The 13,502-nt window shown below is 36.7% G+C and overlaps 1 pseudogene; it reads right to left on the reverse strand.

Annotated features, from left to right (window-relative positions):
• Positions 1–2,772: 2,772 nt before the first annotated feature.
• LOC105069841 (large ribosomal subunit protein eL8-like) lies at positions 2,773–12,393 on the reverse strand (annotated as a pseudogene).
• Positions 12,394–13,502: the final 1,109 nt, after the last annotated feature.

Raw genomic sequence — 13,502 nt, forward strand, 5'->3', positions numbered from 1 at the left:
TTTAACGTATGTTACATATTTTGTATAAAGGGACAGTAGAGTATGTTTTTGTTTTGTTTTGTTTTGTTTTGTTTTGTTTTGTTTTTCCCTGATAGAATTCACACTTTTCTTTGCTAGGCAGCAAGGACGAAGGCTGATCATTTTCGTATCTTGTGAGCCACAACTTTAATTAGTTTCAGTTTATAAGTGTTTTCAAATGAGATAACAGTCATCCCTCAGCATCTGTGGGGGGATTAGTGCCACTACCCCTGCAACTACCAAAATCCAGGAATGCTCAAGCCTTCTATATAAAATCGCCTAGTATAGCGGGCCCTCTGTTTCCACAGGTTCCACATCCCTGGTATGGAGGGCCAACTGTACATAAATCTCCCTTTGCCTTATAGCCCAACTCCTGAATTCCGCTTATTGACTTCTGGAGGGCTCATTTCTTCAATCTCATTAGAATTTGAGCTGGGAGGAAAATGGTTAGTTTCAGTTCACCTCGAGATTAAATTTCAGTCTTGTGTGTGATGCAAGATCTCCTTTTCCTCCCAATGGGAAATCAGCAAGAGTCCCAGAACATGAGAATTTTCAGAATGGATTTATTTTGGCACTTGTGCTTCTCCAGACTTCTATCTATCATGCCAGGTCATTCTGTCAATCAAACTCTAACTCATTTTCCTTTGCCCAGAAAAATGAATCTTTCTGCATAGGTCTTTCCTTAGCTTCTGCCAGTAGCAGGGCAAGGCAATAGTCCCATATATGAAGGTGACAGCTGTTTTTCACTCTGTTATGAAGGGTTTATCCCTGTTTGGAATTTAGTTCACTGGACTTCTATTTATTCACCATACTTTGGTGGCTTTAAAAAAAAAAAGCATAATTTTTAGTTTGTCCATTGTGCTCTTGCTAGAGTTAATGGTCATTCCATCTTGCATGGAAGTGGAGTTCACTGTGTTGTTTTTATTATTGAAAGAGATAATATTTATATATTGAAAGACATAGCTTCTGTGACATAGCTATAAAACATAAAAGGAATGAGGCTACCTGTAGGGGGATATATAGAGTAGGATACATATAATCTTAAAAAATATGAGTGTAATGAAAAACAATTGGCATTAATAAAATGGTGGAATGGGATTAGGAAAGAACTCAGCATAAGCATACATAAAAAACTAACAAACTTTTTGGGAGACTATCTTCACTACAAGAGACTAGTAAGGAATTAGATACCTGAGAATAGAGAAACACAGAGAATATTTTCAACTAAACTTCAGTGGAGTTTCCAGCATTTTGTCAAAAAGCCTCAAAGACAGTTTATTCCAATATCTCATATGTGTCTTAAAAATTGAGCATTCCAACAGTTATGGACTGAATTGTGTTATCCAGAGTTTATATATTGATGTCTCAACTCTGACACCTCAGAATCTCAGAATGTGGATGCATTTGAAGATATCTTTAAAAAGGTGAATAAGTTGAAAAGAGGTATTTAAAGTTGGCGGTCATCAATCTGACTGGTGTCTTTATAAGAAGAGGGCATTTAGAGAGAGATACCAGGAGTGCACATCCACGGAGGGAAGACTATGGGTGGGCACAATGAGAAGGTGGCATCTGCTAGCCAAGGAGGGAAACCTCAGGAGACACCAACCTGGCCAACACCTTGATCTTGGACTTCCAACCTCCAGAATTGTGAAACAATAAATTTCTGTTGTTCAAGCCCCCTAGTCTGTGGTATTTGTAATGGCAGCCCTAGATAATTAATACACCAACAAAAGGTAAAAACCATCACACTTCATTTCAATCTAAAGCCATACGAATTCTCTAATAAAAATTTCAAGGATATTTAAATAGAGAAATAATAAAATCTCTAATTATCCTTTAACTCAGTAGGGAGACTAATTGCCATTTTTCTCCTGAGAACAGAAAGTCTGTTGGTAATGGTAAAAGGCAAAAGAGAATGAGTTTAAGATTTATCTCACACTTAGAGCCCAGACAAGGTGGCCCCAAGGCTGAGGGAAGGATAGCCAATATCATCTTTTAATCACAGGGAGCATAATTTGTGCTGGCTTTGGAGCCAAGAATGTAAGAACATAGCCCTCTTGCAAATGAAAATAGTAGTTACAAGCCAACTGGGATCAAGCATGTCTTTATGCTTTCTACCATCGTTTGCATAAACAGAGGACAAAATGTGTTTGTCCAGACAAGTCAAAACTGTCCTACAACATATAATTAACTCATTCGAGTAAAATTATACATTATCTAATGTGTGACCAGTCCCATTTCATCATATCTGCTACAATCATGACTTCCTTTTTAAAATTTTTATTTTACCTATTTTAAAGACTATTTTCAAAGGTTGAAAATAAGATAGGGTATCTAGAGTCTTCCCTAAGTAAGTAGTCAGGCAAGATACAATACTCAGATATCTTAATTCTATTACAGGGTTGTTAGAAAACGCTATCCAAAAAATTGTATCATTTATCTTAAGTAAATCAAGGGTGAAAAGTGTAAGTGTTAAATTTTTGTAACCTAAATAGAATTTTGAGATTTAATTCTGGTTTACATATCAAAGATTTCTTTTTTATTTTGGAGATGAAATATCCTTTTTGTGTCTAGTATTTTTGGTTTGTATTGATATAGTTTCTGTAGTTCAATACATAGTTTATATCAATATAAATTTTAGATATACCCCATCTTTTATATTTGTATTTTGCATTTTGGATATTAATTAAAAAGTAGAAACAATAGTCTCCATTATATTGCCTTTTACTCATATCAAATGTTCCATGAAGATTTACTAATTTATTCAACCAAACGAATACTTTTTCTTTTAATTGGTTAACTCTACTGTTTTCAGTTTTAAAGTGTAGGGGTTTAGTTACATAGCAAAGAGTTTATTTTCACTGGTAGGGAACATACCTCACTATCAGGCATTTTGTGGAATTTATAGCACATGGTAAAATTTCATTTCCTATAGTCTAGGACAATTTCAAGGTGTAGCAGAAATAATGAACTGGAAATTCAACAAACCTGAGTTTAAATCACCCTTTTATGTTGTACAAGCTGAAAGACTTTGAATAAGTTACATAATTTCTCTGAGCCCGTTTCTCCACTTTTAAAGTGGAGATAGTAATATTTACAAAGTCATTTTGACATTATACATAGTGATCAACACATAGATCTTGCCCAATAAGTATATTTTCTTCCTAGTTCCTCACATCCTAGGGATCAGCCAATTACCTGTTCGTTTAGTCTTTTCATATGATCTTAATTCCTTCATTTGAAGGAAACTTTTTTTTTTTTTAACTTTTATGTACAGAAAACTTGATAGTGTAAACTTAGCTCAGTTTGACCACCAGTTCTTTGGCCTTTGCCTTTTCCAGCTTGGTGACTTTAGACCCAGGATTTTGCCTCCCTAGTGATGGCGGTTCTCATCATATCTGTCATTGTAATTGGTCCTGATAGCTTAGCCTGAACTCCTTTGTCTTCTGAGTTAACTCATGTGAAGGTGACAGCAATACATGTCTTTCTGTGGACTAGATGCCCCAGCCTGGCCTTCCCTTTGCTAAGGCAGTATGGAATCTCATTTCATGACACAGGGCAGGCAGGAAGACAACCAGCTCAATGGGATCCACGTTATTTGCTATCTCCACCAGCTGAATCTTCTTGTTCCCCACCAATGTGGTGACAGTGTTAAGCCCTGCTCGAGGGACAGGTGGCCTCTTGGTGGAGACATCCCCTTTGCCAGCAGCTTTCTTCTCAGCCTGAGACAACAACCTTGCTTCTCCTCTTGCTTCTTGTCTGGTCTGTACTTGTGGGCCAGCTTAAGCAGTTGAGACACTGGAGGTCCAAGGATGGGGTGAACCAGTTAATCGTGGGAGGCAATTTTAGCCGCTTTGCCTCTGCAATCTGATACCATTGGGCCATTTGAAAAAGCAGGTGAGATCTTTTTTGAGCTGGGTATCCTGTCCTGAGAAGTAGATGGTAACATTGTGAGTGAAACTCAAATTCCTTGGAAAGTTCGTGTTTAGGGCCACTCAGAAGGGTAGAGCTGCATCACTGATCTTGGTTGTATAAAGTGTTGTCACTATTCTTAATTCATTCTTAAATTTCTTCAACTGAAAGAATTCTGATGGGTCTTTGAAAACTATGTCAACACACACTTTCCAACTTAGACCTGCACCTCAAAGTACAGACATACTTCATTTTATTGCACTTTGCTTTATTGTACTTTGCAGATATTTTGGTTTCTTACAGATGGAAAGTTTGTGGCAACCCTGTATGGAACAAGTCTTTCAGCACCATTTTTCCAACACCATTTGCTCATTTCATATCTCTGTGTCATATTTTGGTAATTCTCACAATATTTCAAATTTTTTTATAAATATTATATCTGTTATGGTGATCTGTGATCAGCGATCTTTGATGTTACTCTTATAATTCTTTGAAGCACCACAAACCACTCCCATATAGATGGAAAACGTAATTGATAAGTACTGTGTGTGTTCTGACTGCTCCTCTGAACTGCTATTCGCCCCACCTCTTTCCCTCTGCTTGGGCCACTTTTCCCTGAAATGCACTGCTGAAATTAGGCCAATTAATAACTCTACAAAGGCTTCCTGGTGTTCAAGTGAAAAGAAGAGTCCACATTATTCACTCTAAGTCAAAAGCTAGAAACAATTAAACTCAGTGAGGAAGGCATGTCAAAAGCCAAGACAGGCTGAAAACTAGGCCTCTGGTGCCAAACAGTTAGCCAAGTCGCAAATGTAAAGGAAAAGTTCTTGAAGGAAATTAAGAGTGCTACTCCAGCGAACACACAAATGATAAGAAAGCAAGGCAGCCCTATTGCTGATATGGAGAAAGTTTGAGTGGTCCGGATACAAGATCAACCCAGCCGCAACATTCCCTTCAGCCAAAGCCTAATCCAGAGCAAGGCCCTGACTCTCTTCAATTCTGTGAAGGCTGAAGGAGGTGAGGAAGCTGCAGAAGGCAAATCTGAAGCTCACAGAGGTTGATTTATGAGGTTTAAGGAAAGAAGCCGTCTCTATAACAGAAAAGTGCAAGATGAAGCAGCTGATTGACAAGGTACCTGGTCACCCAAGAGCTCTGATGGAATTGTCTGAGATTAATGTTGTTTTCATGCCTGCTAACACAATATCCGTTCTGTGGCCAATGGGGCAAAAAGTAATTTCTACTTTCAAGTCTTGTTATTTAAGAAAAATATTTTGTAAGGCTATAGCTGTGATGGATAGTGATTCCTCTAGATCTGGGCAAAGTACATTGACAACCTGCTGAAAAACACCCACCATTCTAGATGCCATTAAGGACATTTGTGATTCATGGGAAGAGGTCAGAATAGCCCCATTAACAGGAGTCTGTAAGAAGTTGATTCCAGCCTCAGGGATGACTTGGACGAGTTCAAGATTTCAGTGGAGGAAATAACTGCAGATGAAGTAGAAATATGAAGAGTACTAGAATTAGCAGTGGAGCCTGAAGATGTGACTGAATTGCTGCAATTCCATGATAAAACTTTCATGGAAGAGGAGTTGCTTCTTCTGGATGAGCAAAGAAAGCGGTTTCTTGAGATGGACTCTCTCCCTGGCGAAGACACTATGAAGACTGTTGAAATGACAACAAAGGATTTAGAATATTACATAAACTTAGTTGATAAAGCGATAGCAGGGTTTAACAGGATTGACTCCAATTTTTAAAGAAGTCCTGCTGTGGGTAAGATGCTACTGCAGAGCACTGCATGTTACAGAGAAATTGTCTGTGAAAGGAAGAGTCAATCGATGTGACAAATTCCATTGTTGTCTTATTTTGAGAAATTGCCATAGTCACCCCAATTTTCAGCAGCCACCACCCTGGATCAGTGAGCAACCCTCAACATCAAGTCCAGACCCTCCATCAGCAAAAAGATTACAACTTGCTGAGGGCTTGGGGGATGATTAGAATTTTTCAGTAATAAAATATTTTCAATTAAAATGCTTGCATTGTGTCTTTAGACATAAGACTATTGCACATTTACTTGACTATAGTGTAAGCATTACTTTTATATGCACTGGGAAACCAAAAAATACATGTGACTTACTTTATTGGAATATTTGCTTTATTGTGGTGATCTGGAACCTGGCCCACAATATCTCTGAGGCATGCTTGTATAGAACACATTTTTCCCTTGGCAAAAATAATTTACTGTGCTGAAATCAATTTCCCTCTTATTTTGGGCCACTGTTTGTACACTGTGTTTAATATAGACAGCATTGATTTTTCACCACAAAAAGGTGAAATATCAGATCCTTAAAAAAATAAAGAGTTTTAACTAGGTATCCCCAGTAAATTGATCTTAAAATGTTACAGGCCATGGTGTTGCAGATCTGAAGATAACACTTTTTATGACAACCTGGATCTGCGGAGGCCTGACAGGATAAGTCTCTTGCAGAAAGAAAGAAATGTAATAGGGTAGCCAGTGGAAATGAGACAGCACGATGTAATGAAACGTATCAATGTAGAAGAACAAAATCGTGAAATTTTAGATTGACGGGGACAAAGACAGTTCTATGATCTTCTAGAAAGGAAAATTAAAAAAGCAAATTCCTACAAAGAATCAGGAATACGAATGATTTTAGACTCCTCAATAACAACAAAAGGAGCAATAAGACGACTGGATCTGACTCTACCATGCCGAAGAAAAGTTAATTCCAACAGCATGTTCTACACTCAAACTACCTACCACCTGCCAGGATAGAAAAAATATAATTTTTCTCAATTCAAGCTCTTAAAACAGTTACTTCCATTGCAGCCTTTCTAAAGGGGCTTCCTGAAGATGATTTCCACCTTAAGAGGGAGCAGACCAAAAAAAAAAAAAAAAGAGAGAGAGAGATGATGAGAGATTCGTAACAGGAAAGATGCAACACAGGAGGGAAGTGATGAGACTTGTCAAGATAGAGCAGGAGGTTGATCTCAGGGAAACAACTGTGCCCCAGACATAGACAGACATTCCTGGAGTAGTGACACAGGAAACAGACATATGGAGGGCTGTCAGCTCCGCACCCCCTGTGGAGGTGCCATCTTGAGTCTGATGAAATTTCTGGAGGATGCGTTTCACTCCAAGTTTGTAAACTAAGAAAGAGGAAGACATAATAGCTAGAAAACAAAGCATTAAACTCCAGATTAGTAAATGATTAGTAAATTCCAAGGAGAATAGTTAAGAGAAGTAGCCACCTGGTGACGGTGTGCAGCAGACCTGGAGCAAAACTAGCCCAGAGAAGACAAGGAAGTCTCCAAAAGAGGTACTGGGATTCATGAAGAAGGAAATGTCTCGGTAGATTAACTGGGCTTATTGACCTGATGGAAAATTGTCCTATGGAGCTATCAGGAGGTTGGAAGAATTAGCAATAAGTGCAAAAATAAAAAGCAAATTAAAAAAGCAACTACTTTAATTTCTAGAAAAACAGAAAGAAGGAAAACATCATAATTCACTCAGTGTTTGACTGAACAACATTTGCAAAGGCGTCAAAGAAACACTGAATGTTATTTAAATTAAAAATTATAAATCCATTAGGAAGAGGGTAAAGAAAAGTGGGGTGGGGTGGCAATGTAAAAAAGAGAAACCCTCATCTAACATAAGAGGAAATCAATATGCATATGATCCAGATGGATGTCTGTAAATTCCAGAAGAAGAGAATAAAAGAAAGGGACTTGAGGAAGTGAGGAGGGAGAAAGGGAGCAGCCTGACATCTGGGAGCTGGCAGGCATGATGTCCCCCACCTTGAACATAAGCTTCAGGGAACATCAGTATCAGACAAAGCCATTCTGTGCCTAGGATGGATCAAGACAAAATCAAGACCAGTCCATAATCACATCTGAACACAGACAAAACCGAGCATTGTTCAAGCCACAAAATAACCGAACTTCCCCCTTCCTGCTTATTATGAGCGATTGCTGTCTCTTCACCCACACAGTTTTAGCTTCACTCTTGTCTCTCCTTCTTCAAGATTAAATTTATAATGATAGCCAATTATAGAACTGCCCCTGCTTGCAGATAGCATCCAATCCTGAGCAAAGACCAACTTCCTTAAAACTTCCCTCAAATCACCTAACACAAGCTCAAATCTAATGAGTTTATCTAACACCTTCTTCCTAGGACTCCCCCAGATCCCCACAGCTTGTGGTCTCCCAAGCTACAGCGAACAATAAACCAACTCTTTCAACCACAGGTCTGTTCCTGATGGTCTTTGGCTGGAGAACGTTTATTTATAGGAAGTATGGAGAGAAAAACCACTGAGTTTTGTTAAAATTCTTCTAGTATTTTTGGACTCGTTAAAGTATATATGCATGCTGCTTTGATAAAATACAAATCAGTTTTTAAAAAGCTTATCACATATTACTTACCAAGGTGGGAAACCAAATGCATATGATGGCTGATTAGGAGATTTTGTAATTGTGGTTTTAAAAGGTGTCATCTTATTCAGCAAGTCCAATGATTTCCAGTGAACCCTGAAAATAACTGGGCTACTAACAGGTATTATTGGTCCCTGGTCCATGGAGGACAACAATTTTAGACCCTGGGTCTGGTCAGCAGCAACAGGAAAGGGTTAACCAGTAGGAGAATTGAAACTGAATCCCCTTCACTTGCTCTATTTTGCAAAGACCAAATATTAAGAGGAGAGAAAAATGAGTATGGCTATTCCACAAAATTTAGATCACTGCTCAAAATGAGCTTGCACATATTTATTCACTAGTGATCCATGAAAATAAAGTACTCACTTTAAAAAGTCAATATAAAATGTCAAGCATCGGATGCACAAAAAAATGGATACACCGAAAAAATATCTAGTATGTGCCAATTTTGATTGATGTCAAATTCAACCTTGTTTCTAAACATCCATCCACTTCTGTGGCTCATGCTAATGGTTTCTTTTAATTACAGGTTCTGATTCCTGGAGGTGATTACCATGGCCAATATTTTTTTAGCTGCCATTAAAACTTCTCTTAAATTACAGAGGGGAAACAGCTACGCATCAACATAATCATGATCCAAATTAGGCTTAATAGTACAGATGCCCATGGGTCAAACAAAAAGTCACAATTTTAGAATCTGCCAGGATGTTATAAAGAGGGGAAAATCCCAAATATTGACTTCAATCATCCAGTTTCAATAACTTTCAACACATTGTCAATCCTGTTTTATTTATACTCCCACCCACTTTCCCTACAGACCCAGAATACTTAGAAGCGGATACAAGATACCATATCATCTCATCTGTAAATGCTTAAGAAAATGCCCATGGAAAGATAAGAGCCTTCTTTTTGTGAGCATAAACACAATATCATTTTTGCAACTAAAGTTACTACCAATAAACCTATAATATACCCAGTGTTCAAATTTCCCCCAAATATCTTAGAAGTATTGTCACATAAATGCTGATATAGTTAATATTTTTCAATTGGGATCCAAAAATTCCATACATGGCTTTTGATTGGTTTGTCTCAAAAGTTTCTATCACTTTCTCCCTTCTTCTTTTACCTGTTTGCAACTTATTATTTGAAGAAAACTTCTTTTTGTCTTGTAGAATTCTCATATTCTGGATTTTACTATTTGATTCCCTTTTTTTTTAAATTTTGTCTCCACCTACATACCCCTCTGAGACTTTTCTTTATAGGTTAAGATTAATCAGTGGGTTCAGGTGTTGTCAGATTAATTCATCCATTATAAAGATTTCCATCCACTTTCCACCTAATGGTTTGGGCAGCCATTCATGAATATTATCTACATCCATTATTGCCCTAGGGGGAGCAAAATGGTTATATTCTAATTTCATTATTACTTCTGCAATTATCAGCTAAAGTAATTTTTATAACCAAGACTGTTTCTCATAATGATTACCCCAAGGACGGTTCACATAGAAAAGAAAATAAATGCTTGATTCTTTCTACTTATTTACCAGTTCACAGCCTGAGTGTGATTCCTCCCTTCCTCCAAAAGTTGTCTAAGAAATGTTCTGTTTTATTTTGTCTTGCTTTAATATTATTATAAACAGCTGTACATTTTAACGTAGGTATTATATTTCAAGTTACTACACTTGTCTTTATTTATGGTTCCTAAATTTTCCACCCATTTTGCCAGGGGGATATTTTTGAGGTTAACTCCCAAACACTCCTGACACAGCCCAGAGTCATTAGGAGTGTTCTTTGTAGGAAAAGCTGTCCCTGGCTCATCTTGTCCATTTCATGTCCCAGACCTGGAATCAACTGTTCTCCACGGTGTTCTTGTTTCTTGTACAGACAAATGATATTTCAAAATCATAACCTGGATTCAGCAGGGTGTTCCTGTTACCGACTGACAATTGTTTCCAGGCTTTGTTAGTGGACAGAGATAAGAAAAAAAATCATAAAAATATGTCATGAATTCATGCTCTTATTTCCAGTTCAGATTTAGGATTAACCAGTTTTCACTTCATTTTGATCTTGCAATATGTCTCCTTTCCCTTATACTGAAAATATTGGTTCCTAATAACATTAACATGGTTACTTATTGGCTTTATCATGTATGTGTGTGTTTCCGATTGTATTCAGGGTAATTTGTTTAGAGTTGTCCCAATTTACATATTTAAATCTAGTTAATGATATATGACAAACCAACCACCTAACTCAAAAGTATACAGATTTATATATACCCCCCCCAAATCTAGCTTTACAGATTCCAGACAAGGCGCAGAAACCTCATTTCACAGAAAGGCTACTGCATAGAAAGTCTGTCATTTCTACAGAGAAAAAAATGAAAAGAAAAATCTCAAATTAGATAAAAGTTACAGTTGTGCCTGTTCAGATCTCAAGCTGGATGATCAGGACTGGTGATTCTTTTTCAAATTAAAGTGAGAGGGCCAAGAAGGTTATGAAAAATCACAGTGAAATTTTTTTTCACTGTGTCGAGAAAGATGGCAAATGAGATGAAGATGGACTTTGTCAGAGAAAGTGTCTGAATGAGGAGCAGTAGCACGAGCTAGCTGAATAGACAGGAGCAGAAAGGGAATATCTGACATTGAGATTGAAGGATGACACAACCTCTAGGATGAAACACTTTGCATGCAGGGCCAAGGGATGGTGAAGGTAGAGGTACTAGAGCTAAAGAAATCTAGGAAGTGGGAAACCAGAGTTGGGTCTATCATTTACATGGGTGTCTCTAAGGTGGCATAGGGTCAGCTCAGGGAGTGACTCAATTTAGATGTAGGGAATAAGTTATTAGAATTTCTACTTATACCTGACAACATCCTTTCAATATTCCTTTCTAGCATGTGTCTTATATTGTATATTAGAGTTCAGTACTCTTTATAGAGGGACTGATTCACATGAACAAGCAGACAATTAAGAATGGAGTTGGCCAGTGTAGAGCATAATTTTTCAGTTATACATGGAAAGGAAAATTAAAAATAAATAAATTAAAAAAAAAAAGAATGGAGTTGGCCAGACTCTGCAACCTCTTCATAGGGGCCAAATTATACTCCATGGCATGGTTATGCTGCCATGTAGGTAATCCATTTCTTCTTAAGAGAATATGTGATTTGTTTCCAGTCTTCAGTATTATAAAAATGGTAAAATAAACATTTTTCTACCATATGTTTCTGCATAGTTATTCAACTTGGATAAATTTTTAGAAACAGAAACAGTGGGTGGAAAGTTATGCATTTTCAAGGTATATTAGCTAAGCCGGTACATATAATTGGAAAATACAATACTGACTGCCAAAATGTCACTGAGAATGTTAATTGGCTTTGTATTTTATGAAAGTTCTTATCAAATCATAAATAAAATAAAAATGATTAATACGAGGATAGAGAAAAAATTCATCAGCATAAACACTGATAAATCTGATTTTATGAAATGTAGATAAAAAATATTTTGTACACTAATTCTATTTTTGTTTTTAATAAGAGTCCCAATTTCCTAATATTTTCTTTTATATACCTATTTTATTACATAGACTAATTGGTGTGACCAAGTGGCCAATTTATGTCCCCAGAATCATGGAAATTTCACTATGCAACACAGAAACCAGCTTTTCCTTTGCCACTTTTTCTTCCCAGATAATATGGCGCAGATGTAGATAAAAGGTAGCACCAGACATACTTTGTCAAACTCAAGGTAGCTGACTGATTCCTAAAACAAGAACAAACACCACCAAAAGCCCTCAGTCTAGTTTTTATTATTATTATTTTTTACTATTTTACCAGCTATTTTTTTACTATTTGATGCTAGTCAATGGTACTACATAATTTCAATTTATTGCTTCAATTTCCAAATCTGGAAAAATCAGTTGGAAAATCAATGACATTCAACTGTAATATCAAGCTAACCTTCAACAAAATTGTCCAAAATGGCGTTTCCCATAGAAGAGGAACCATTCCACTCATCCATGTAATAGAATGAGCATTAGCTTCTGTTTATGTCTTTAATTGGGCATATTCTCTTCTTCCAGACTGACAGTGCACAAAGGAAAAAACAGAAATCTGATCATGCAGATGAGAACAGTAGAGTGCTTCTTAAAACATATTAACCAAGTCATGGAATTTCTGTGGTTAAAGTCGTAAATGGCCCCAGAGAGGCCACTGATAATCGCCGTTTTGACTGAATGGAGTCCTGTAGTCAATGCATGCTGTTTTAGGTGTTTTTTTGTTGTTTTTTTCAATCACTTGATTCACTATTTTTGTTGTGGTCCCACGAGGCTTTGCCCTCTCCTGTGGAATTTTCTTGACTACAGTCTCATTAGATGACATGTGTTCTAATTAGATTTCGTGGCCGTTAGACATTATTATGCTAGAAAACCCACATTCCTTCCTCCCTCTTCCCTTTTCCATTACTTCTATCCTGCTCTTGTGTTTTTATTTATGCAAGATGCAAGCCAGATGTTATATTAATAAGATAGTTGATTTTCCTCAAGGAACTATTCATCAGCATAGAAGTAGACCCTGTTGCAATTTCTGGGAATTCTTTAAATTCTTTCCTTGATTTTTTTTTTTTCCTTTTAAGTAGTAAACTTTGGAAGATAGACTTGAAAGCAATATTTCTGTAAGTATAGAATTACTTCTGTTTACTGTGAATGTTGATGGAGAGTGGGAATTTTCACAACTAAATTTTAAAATTAAAGAAGAAAGAATTAAAACAGGAACTAGAGCTTATGAATGTAAGAAACATATCACAAGTAATGTGTGTAAACTGTTTGAAAACTTAATTAAAATGAAACAAAGATGCTTTATCAAAGCAAAGGAGTATCATACACAATAGAGTCCAGATTCTTTGTTATTTGAGATGATGTATACTTTAAAATACAGAGAATTAGATGATATTTTCATTTCTACCCCAAATGTTATTTTATAAAATGGATGATGTTAAAACAACAACAAAAAAAGAACTTCTTACACTTTTCAGATGACTACATCTTCTAGGGCACAAAAAGATTTTTTTTTTAAGACCACAGTTAAATTCATCATGATTCCAAAAACAATCTCTTAAAACAGACATGAGAT

Source organism: Camelus bactrianus, chromosome 5 (genome assembly GCF_048773025.1).
Source record: "Camelus bactrianus isolate YW-2024 breed Bactrian camel chromosome 5, ASM4877302v1, whole genome shotgun sequence".
NCBI classification, from domain to species: domain Eukaryota; kingdom Metazoa; phylum Chordata; class Mammalia; order Artiodactyla; family Camelidae; genus Camelus; species Camelus bactrianus.